We start from the raw sequence: 8,689 nt of genomic DNA, 5'->3' as shown, positions 1-8,689 counted from the left end.
TCCCTATTCACCTTGTCCCCAAAAAGGCAAAATAAATTTAGTTCTTTTTTGACCTTTACATTATGAATAGGCTTTTAGCCTATAGCAACATGCTGTCATTTTGGTTTGGATCCTCTTGAAGATCTGAGGACTCCCTGTGTACAATAACACAAGTAGAATTCAGTTCAGGTCTTTGATCATAATGAGAGAACATTGGGACAGCATCTCCTTCTCTACTCTCCTGCTGTCTCCTAAGTGATTGTAGAGTCCTGGGGGGAAAAAAGCCTGGCCTCTAAAATCTTAAGTATTAGTAATTCTAGCACCACAATCAGGCATATTTTGACAATGCAGATCCCCCCAGCTGTGGGATGTATGAATAATTTTCTTTTTTGAGTAATATAAAACTGTAAGATGCTCTCTAGGAGCATATGTAGTGGTGATCAGAATCTAATGGGTTGTGATACTTGGAGAGCTTGTTTGGAACAAATATCCCACTTCTCTTCCCAAAAAATGGGGATAATGCAGACACAGGATCATCAGCACCCCCTAGTCAACTCCTGTTGTACCACACAACTTGCTAATGTCATCTCTAGCCATAGTTTCCTATGGCATATTTCCTAATTCCTTTTGAAGTCTTTGAACATCCCTGGAGGTCTACAAGCAGAAAACCACTAGTGGGTGGTGCCGTTCTTCCTTACAAACTGCATTTATTTAGTTCAGGTCTGCTTTTACTCTGCTATTGTGCTCTTCTATAATATTACACACTATAATAGTGCAGTATTATACTACTCTATTTTCCTTCCAACTCTTCAACACTTGATATTGACTAAAAGCAGGACTGGAGATAGATGGAGTCAGCACGGTGCTCCCAAATGCTCAATATTAGGTTCTGAAATTTAGTACTCTTAAAAAACAGTACTAACATTTTCAAAACTGATACGTATGTAAATTTATATATCCGTATAATAATATGTATAAATACATACAGCATATCTATATAAAAAGGAAAGAAAGTAGATTCTACCTGTGTAGTTAAAATAGGTTCCATGAAACATGTTTACGTGCACTAATTTGAAATACTGGAAGAAAGCAGACTTTAAAAACAATTTAGGATTATCAATGGAAAAATCTGTATCCCCAGTAATCTTAGCTAAGATTTGATTACTGTAACTGGAAAAAGTTGCTGAAGCCTCTTCTAAGTGATTGATTATATATAGTGAGAATGTTCTTTTTCCTTGAAGCTGGTTTCTGGAGCACTCCTGCCCTGCCAGCTCCATGGAGATCTGTTGATGCAATGCCAGATTTCATGGAACGCAGCTTTTCAGCCTTCCAGAAAGAGGATTTTTAGAGAGGGCTGACTGCTGTATTTAGTCTGAGACTCATGACGGTTTAATAGTAGCTTATTTATCTCACAATGGGAGTTACTGTAAGCGTAGTGAGGAAATCTCTTAAGTGCTGGAAATAAGGCTTTGTATTATTGCATGTTACATTTAGTAATGCTTGATGTTCATTTTAGGCTTCATTTAAAAACAAAACAAAACCAAACAAGGATTATGGTTTGAATTATTAGGAAGCTAATACAGGGAAGAACTTTGACGTATGAGTTTGGGATGCTGGTAGAAGGGAGAATATGTTACAAAAGAGCCAGCATGGGAAAATGTTTTGTGTTTGGGGAGATCTTTGTATATTATGTGCTTCATGCATTAATGAGATAACAGATTATCACATGTATTTACGTTTTTGTTTTGTTTTGTACTATACTGCAGTTTTGTTGGGTTTTTTTTTCCATATTATTCTGTTCTTGGTGAAAGATATTAGTTGGTATCTGTCCAGGTAACTTAAGTTTTTGAAAAATGTCTTCAGCAGTGATGAGGTAGGAAAGGAATATGGTCCATTTTTATTTTTTTCTATCGACCCTGTTATTTGATTATAATACAACTGTAGGTGTATATGGAGCTTCTGTGCCTTTAATAGCTGAATGTTCTGCTGTGCTATCTGTAACTATTACTATTTTATGTTATGATCTGGAAAATTATGAATTATTAACGTCTTGTTTCAACGATGACTGATTTTTGTGGTAATTTGAAGGTAGCAATGTGGAAGGCAGAGAGGAGGAAGGTTACTTGATAGGGAGGAATTGCATAATTAGTGCTCAAGTTTATGAACACTGGTAGATAACTTGTAGGAAAGCTATGAAAAGTATTCCTGCTCTGGGAAACCTCTAATCAGAACTCAGCCCTCTTTAGGCAAAACAGCCACATAGAGCTACAGAATCATAGAATGGCTGGGTTGGAAGGGACCTTTAAGATCATCTAGTTCTGACTCCTCTGCTATAGGCAGGGATACCTCCCTCTAGACCAGGCTGCTCACAGCCCCATCCATCCTGGCCTTGAATGCTTCCAGAGAGAGAACATCCACAGCCTCACTGGGCAGCCTGTTCCAGTAAAGAATTTCTTCATGATATCTAGTCTAAATCTATCCTCTTCCAGTTTATACCTGGCTGCATTAGTTCTGGCATTTAGTAAGACTGTATGTAGGTTGTGCTGAGTGTGGTTGTTTTTGTATGGTTGTTTTTTTCCACTGTTGTGATGCCCTTCTATCACTTGTAGCATCTTGGGTTATGTACCAGTCCTCGATTGCACTACACTCTGTGGTATGCTCTGGTCCATCTTGTGGTGACTGGCATGCTTCGTGAGAACAGATGGCACGCCTGGCTCAGGATTAAAATAGTTGGGAATTCTTATGTTGCTTTCCTTAGACTCAGCTGTTAATAATAGAATCTAAATACAATATTTTGTTGCATTTTTCCTTAGAATGAGCCCAAACAAATGTGTTTTCCCCGCATAGCCTTAGCTGTTCTTTCTTTATTTCTGATACATAGGGAAAGTAAAATACTGATTGCTTCACAAGCAGAAGGATTGGGAAAATCTGGAGTTGAGAGCTGAAATCATACAACCATGGGATGACTTGGGTTGGAAAGGACCTTAAAGGTCGTTGAGCTTCAACCCCCTGCCGTGGGCAGAGTAGCCAAGCACTAGACCTGTCTGCCCAACACCCCATCCAGCCTGACCTTGAGTACCTGCAGGGATGGGACATCCACTGCTTCTCTGGGCAAGTTGTGCCTGTGCCTCACTGCCAACTGAGTAAAGAATGTTTTCCTTGGTAGGAGTGGATGGGAAGCTCTGCCTTGGGGAATTGTAGCTTAAATTTCATGATCTCTTTGTGTACTGGAGACATATACTGGGAAACTTATGCTCAAAGACCTTGGTTGTTCAGGTGGACATTGAAGTTACCTGCACGACATTTCAGGCATTGTGATATATGCTATGGTGGTCTGGTCAAACATTGCTACAGCTGCTTTCCAGCAGAAAAATCTGTCCTGCCTAGTGAGAACTGGGATTCCAGGAGGCACATCAGGAGCTAAGGCAGACAAAGACTGATGCTGAACTGTCAGGATAGAAAGTGTTTTTTCTCTTGCAGTTTGACCTGTGTAATTGCTCTCATCTATCATCCAAGAGTTCCATGTGCATAACAGCTGTGTATATGTGTGTATATATATCAAACATATGTACGTGCACTGTATATATGTATGCATGCATGATTTTTTAAATGAAAAACAACTATGAGAACTTAACACATCCCCCTGACCTTTTAGATTAACTGCTGAGGGGAAAAAGTTGAAGAACAGCATATTTTTTTCTGAAAAATGCTGTTCTGAAAGTATTCTCTTGGTAATAATTATTAGACCTGTAAGGGAGGTAAGGAACACAATGTATTGCCATATGAATGGGCATTACTGGGCATGAAGTGGATCCTTCATCCATTTCTGTACTTTCCCCTGCAATTTAAGGTTAATTGGAATCCTGAGAAGCAAATTACTGAATTTGCTTCTGGTTTAGCTTAAGGTGATTTGAGGATTTGAACTGTATGTTCTTCACCACATGCTGGATCCTGGAGGTCTTAACATTCAGCCTTCATCACGTGGGCTGTGACCCAGACAGGTATTTCGAGCACTTTAAATCCAGCAAGGCTCTGTTAAATGGCATCAGGCTAATCCAACAAGGCCTAGCTGCCTTCTACGTTTTCTTCAGATAATCAAGGAATTAGCTTCTGATAACACTTGCTGTTTGTGAAGGAGGAAGGCTGGTGCAAGTGTGTTTTAAATGGACTCCAAGAACTGTTTGTGCATTATTGTAGTTTAAATGCATGAGGAAAAACACATTTTTAGTGCAAATTTTTAATATTTTTTACAGAATTTGTTCCAGTGTCAAATTGTCTGAAGTAGCATAACATACCATACAATCATAGTGCTGCTGGTGTTCATATATGATCAAATGATTGCATTTCTGTAATCTACATCATACAATCATAGAATGGCCTGGGTTGAAAATGGACCACAATGATCATCTAGTTTCAACCCCCCTGCTATGTGCAGGGTTGCCAACCACTAGATGAAAGGTAACTTTCCATAATTCAAACTGCAGTGAGAATATGTATTAGGGTGCTTGCTTTGACTGGTTTGGGTGCCTAATACTCATTCATCCAGGAGGCCTTACTGGAAGAATCCCAGTTACTGTTGTCTCTTGATAGTTGAAAGTAACAGCTGCTCTGCACCCTCAGTTTCGCAAAAGGGAGTTGGTGTTTATAATGCTTTTTGAACTGCAGTCCTATCGGATCCTGCAGTGGGCAGATGCTGAACAAGGCAAACTTCCTCTAGATGAGTAGGAAACATCTTAGTATGCTTGACTTAGCTAAATAACAGTATTTGTTGACTAGCAGTTTTCTTGTCAGTCTTTGATTTTATTGCCCCATTGTCCTAAGAGAAACAGAATGTGCTAGAAAAATGTAGTGGTACTGGATAGGTGGGTATCATTCGTATTTTAAGTGTACTGTGAAGTATTTGAACTGTGACTTGCTTTAGGGCTAGGAATGCTTCTGCTGAGTGGTGTAAGAATGACCCGAGAATGACACACAGGCATTTTTCTAGCTAGCTGGGCTACTGACTTTGGTTAAAGAGAGTGTGAACTGTGTGGCTCTCTCTCTGTAATTAACTCCATAGTCAAACTTGATGAGATCCATGGAGATGACATCTGGAAAGAATTTTGACCTGGTATTGGAGGACTGTGCCGTACTGAATTAGCTTGATTTTATAACTAGCTCTCTGCTGCTCTGTGATTTTACTCCTTTTGACCTCATACAGCTTATACTCCTCATTAAATGTTATCATTTAGGTCACAAAGGTGGAAACAAAATGAGATTTGACAAGATGCTGTTTTTCTGATCAGTGTTGTTGTCAGTTCTTGCACGTTTTCATTTGTGTAACCATTGGTTATTCAAAGTAGAAAGAGCTGAATTAATTTAGCAGCCCTATGGTTTGCAGGTGCAGAGATGGTGCAGAGGCAGGACAGGGGATTATCAATCTTAAGTCGTCTTCCTGTGCTGTAGGACAAAGCACTGCTTCCGCTTTCTTAACGCAGTGCTGAGTTCCTTCTTCTGGCTGAGTGCTTCTTTTCAAGCAGTGGTATTTTTAAAGCATAAATGTTATTTGAGAGGTAGACTGAGGTACAATAAAGTAGCTTTGTATTTATTTCTTTCACCTCTGCTTGAAAAAAAAAGCTGCCACGCTTTTTGTATATGCCCAAGGAAAATATTTTCGAGTTGCTGTGCAGAACTATTGAGATAGAACTTAAACTCCGACAAATGCATACTGTGTATCTTTTCAGTTAAGTCAAACAGAAATAAAACTAGAAATAAAGGAAAACAAATGGTGACTCAATTCAGTTCTGTTTGTTTGAATAGGAAAAGAGACGATAATAAATTCTTGGAGCATGATACAGATTTCAGGAAAGGTCATATGAAAGAAAAATGTTTTCAGTGCAGCATAAGTACTTATTGGAACAAGTCTATTCTTAAGATAGCAAAAAACAATCAAATGCTCTTGCATGACTTGAAAAGCCATTTTTTCTCCTGTGTACACTTGTAACATTTAGAATGCATTTGGTGCTAACGTGCTATTAGTTTGGAACAGGAAAATTAATGGTGGCAGTAAGTTTTTCTGTTGTTTTTTAACGTATGAAGGCAGCTGAACAGATGTTCAGAATGGTATGGAATATTCCTTCTTCCCCATCCCACCATTCCTCTCAAATAGAGCCATCTGGAGGGGCTTGTGCAGAACGAGCAGCCGTCGTGCTAATAGCAAGATTAATGTCTCAGCATCTTTTGTTGATACTTTAAACTGGGCACTGTTTGTTCAAGGGGAAAGCAAGAATGTGAGTTGTCGTCATTGTGTGTGTGGTTAATTATCCACGTGCATATGGAGAGAAGATGAGTAATTGTGCTTTTACTGAACAATAAAATAAATTTATGGTGGCCATTCCAGACTTGAACCCATACAGATGCAGTTCAACTTTTTTTCCATGACAGTGATGCGACTGACCACTTTTTGCCCTTAAGCACAGTGTGAGGTAACACCATCCTCTTGCATCAGATTTAAATTTACCTGTTTGGGTTCAGCAAAAGCTTCTGTGTTTTCTTAGAGTGTTCCAGTCCATGCTTTTATTTTTTTTAGCCCAGTGTTGTTGGTGGTGTGTTTTTTGTTTTGTTTTTCCTAGCAACAAGTATAGCTGGAAGATGCCTCCCAGTTTAATTAACTTGATTTCTTGAGTACCATTACTTCTTCTGGGAGAGAGAGATCAGTGTTTTGATGTAACAAACAAGGTTTTGGTTAGGAAAAGAACAGCTGATGAGAGGCTCTAGTCAAGTGTGAAGGTGTCCTTGTTCATCTGTTTTCCGATACAGGATGAGTACAAAGGAGTGGATGGAACTGATGCTGGCAGGGTGAGTGAATTTACGACAGCAAGCTATTGTATTGTGCAATCTGTGAATGTCTATTGAATTTCAGATATGCAGTTTTTTTTTCCTAAATAGTTATCCTACTAGGATTGACACAATTTAATCTTCCGTGTTAAGATTAATGAATGAGAATCATATTTCAAAACTTAAAAAATAGTTGCAGTGGACTGCCTTGTTTTTCTTTCATCACTTTGTGTTCTGTTTTGTGAAAAGAATTTTGAAGAATAGGAACCCAATATTATGTTCAAGAAAGCAACTTGTCTTGGGGTGTTTAAAGCCTGGAATTCCTCCTGCCCTAGCGTAGTAAGCTGTTATAAGCGAGAATGTGAATCGTAAGGAGGAGACAGACAAAAATTATTTCAGGTGGCTTTTGGGGAAATATGAGCATAGAGAAAGGAGGAAAGATTAAAACTAGCTCAGAAATTTTTTATAATTGATTAATTTGGCTGATAAGAACTTAGTACAGGAAAAAAAAAAAGGTACTCTAATATCCTAATCGAATCAGAAAAGAGCTGTAGTGGAATTCTACAGAAAGGAAGATAAAAATGCAGTAACCTCAGTTATGCTAATGATTGTATGCTTTTTAATTTATAGAGAGCACGAAATATCTTTCTTTAACAATTGTTAGGCTACTTACAGCATCGTACGCAGCTCGTACTTACTATGGAGTAGAAGATGAAACTTTATCACAATCTCTATCAAAATGACACAGTTTTTATCTCTCTGGAAACTGCTGGGGGAGAGCACTGTGATGGAGAGAAGTTGGTGTTGGGATTGTAGTTTTGGAATGTTTTCTTTCCATTCAGAAGGAAGAATTTAAAGTAGTAACATCTCTCAGTCTTGTTCTTTGTGCCGCGCTTCCTAAATAGTGTACTGTAGAGCTGTGTTAAAGAAACATAATCGTTTGGGTGCTAATTTCACCAGCACTACTAGGTTGGTGTGTCTAGAAGATCAGAAGTGGTGGTCTGATGCTGTGAAGACAAGAATTTTTTGCTCCAGCCTCGGATGCCAATGCCTTTTTCACGTAGATTTGGTAGTCAGAAGAAAGATTTCTGGAAATGATGATGGTAGACAGTTGCTTGTATAATAAATTTCACCTATTCTTTTTGAGGTAAGTATTTTCTAGGCATTTTGCTTTATGTGTAATGTCTTGCTAAAAGATCTAGTTTACTAAGGATAAGAGAATTTTTTCTTGCTCTTTAGTTACCTTGAGGAGGAAAATTCTATTAGATGTTCTGTGTACTTGTGACAAATGCCTGTCCTTGTCTGAACAAACAGTATCAAAACCAAGAATTGCATTAAGAAAAAAATAAAGAAAACATGAAAGAACCGTGCATTTATTAATAAGAAAATAATATACTTGGTCTCTTAAATAAAAGTATAGAAGTAAAGCACTTAAAGCACTTACAACTTACAATCATGGTGTTTAGTCAAAATACTTCATTTTGATACTTTGAGACAATAATTGCATGCTTGATGGATCTTCTAGTTATTCACAGTTCTTTTAAAAACTTGGCAATTGCAGGTAATTTTATTCTGGGCCATTTAAACAATGGTATACAGTAATGGATGGCCATGCATTTTATGTACTTTTGCAGCATACAAAATGCTGATTAAAAGCTTGGTTGGAATTAACTTAGTTTAAAAAAAAAAACAAAACCACATTGTTTTGTTTTTTTGTTAGAATGGATAGATTAATGACATCCAGATTGTGGACTTAAAATAGTGATTTTCACATTATCTGCTAGTTCTCATTTTCTTGTCATTACAGACAGAGAAGTAAATGAAATTCACAAGTGAGTAGGAAAACTTCCCAAAGCTTGGGTTCCTAGTTATTGTCATCTTTTTTTTTTTTTTT

The sequence above is a fragment of the Meleagris gallopavo genome, chromosome 1 (assembly GCF_000146605.3).
Source record: "Meleagris gallopavo isolate NT-WF06-2002-E0010 breed Aviagen turkey brand Nicholas breeding stock chromosome 1, Turkey_5.1, whole genome shotgun sequence".
In the NCBI taxonomy this organism is placed as follows: Eukaryota; Metazoa; Chordata; class Aves; order Galliformes; family Phasianidae; genus Meleagris; species Meleagris gallopavo.
Note: the sequence above shows the minus strand (reverse complement) of the source record.